Genomic DNA, 2,047 nt, shown 5'->3' on the forward strand with positions numbered 1-2,047 from the left:
AATTCCTACACATAATAGGTTTTTGGATTGTTGAGTAAATAGGAAATTTCTCGATTAAATTAATCCATGAGTAAATCACTAGCATGGCATTGACTAAGTTGATGACGTACTGACTCTGATCTAAACATGCACGTACTAAGCAAACAGTAGACAAATCTACACATACTGCTAGTACTGCTAATATGAAAATAATCAGGAGCGGGATAAACGAGTTATACCCTCCAGTAGGCCACGCAGAGGCCGCGGCTTTGGTGGCAGCAGCGGCGTCCTCGGCGACCTTCTTGTCGGCTTCAGCTTTCTCGGCGGCGGCACGGTCGGCGTCGGTGGACATGGTGATGATGAAGGCGACGCAGACGTAGAGGAAGTAGACGATCGGAAGCGAGCAGTCGCGTAATCGCTGCCCAAAAACCTATTCGCCCCTCACCCCGTACAGGAACCAGAAGGGCGTGGTTTCGGAGACCTGCTCTCCCATTGACCGTGTACGTGGCGGACGAGATGGAGTCACCGGCGGCAGCATCAGCAAAGGAACGACGGTGGGCGTGCGCGTGAGTAGATGTGATCTGTTCGTGGCGGCTAGGGTTAGGAGACACCGCATACTTATAGGCGCAGCCGCGTGGAGAGACGTGGGCTCGACCCACGTCCGAGTCCGTGACAGTCCACGATCCGACGTCTCAGATCGTGGCCCAGCTGTCAGAAAACTCTCCGTTAGTGACTGGCAAAAATAAGCGCGTAGGTGTGAGCTCGGCTCGGCTCAATCCCGCAACCCGCGGCGCGTCGTGACGAGGCGTGGCGTGGCGAGGCGGGCGGCGGAGGAGGAGTGCGCGAGGGCCTCTTCTCTTCTCAAGCTCCAATAGCATGTAGAAGAGAAACCCTTATAAACCACTCCAACTCTCCTTCCACTTCCGGGGTGGGACTAAACTTCCCACCACACCTAGTGCCATATAACCCACATGGGCCCTTAGAGATTTTTCAGAAATTGCAATATGGGCCTAGAGCCCATCTCAGATTTCAGCAATCCCCCACCAGATCTCGAGGGCCCATTGTGTCCTCTGTTCCAATTGCTGTTTCGATATACCAATGTTTCAGTAAAGACCTGTTAAGGTTGAACTTCACCTAGAACAAGTGGCTACACTCCTTCACAACTGAACAATGGACTATGCCTTGAATTGTCAGTTTGGCGTAAAGAAGTTTCACTACATGTCTTACTAGTACTAGGCTGCCGAAGGCTGACCCCTCGGGTGGAGCATATAAGTCACACTCCTGGCCTATTCATGAGCTTACTAGAGATCACCCCAATCTCATAGACTGTGACCAGCAGTCGGGCTCATATAGGTGTGTTCCTCCAAAGATCGCTCTGTAGGATAGCATCTTGCTTTTATAAGCTTTGGAACACATTGAGACCGTAGTCATCCTACCATACAGTATCGAGAGTATTGCATCTCCAACGGAGTGGGTTAGTATAGTTACTCTCCTCAGTTCACCACTGGCTTGTTTTCCCAGGTCCTAGTTCACGGGATCTCCGATCATATAGGTTGGGTTACCACCATGGCAACTCATGTGGGTCTCATACCCATCTCCCTCGATGCATTATCTATCACAACACGTGATAGCCCTTTTGTAAAGGGATCTGCCAGATTCTTAGCCGTATGGACATAGTCCAATGCTATCACTCCGGAGTTTCTTAATTTTCTGACAGCTTTTAATCTCATTCTTATGTGTTTGGTGGACTTCATATTGTCCTTTGAACTCTTCACCTTGGTGATGACAGTCTGATTGTCACAGTTCATAAGGATAGCCGGAACCGGTTTATCAACCAATGGCAAGTCCATCAAAAGATCTCGAAGCCATCTCGCTTCAACACCAGATGTGTCTAATGCCGTTAATTCTGCTTCCATTGTCGATCTCGTTAAGATCGTTTGCTTGCAAGACTTCCAGGAAACAGCGCCACCTCCAAGAGTAAACATATACCCAGTTGTGGCCTTCATCTCATCAGCATCAGAGATCCAATTCGCATCACTATACCCTTCAAGTACCGACGGGTATCCGG

This window comes from Triticum aestivum, chromosome 5B, assembly GCF_018294505.1.
Source record: "Triticum aestivum cultivar Chinese Spring chromosome 5B, IWGSC CS RefSeq v2.1, whole genome shotgun sequence".
Taxonomy (NCBI): domain Eukaryota; kingdom Viridiplantae; phylum Streptophyta; class Magnoliopsida; order Poales; family Poaceae; genus Triticum; species Triticum aestivum.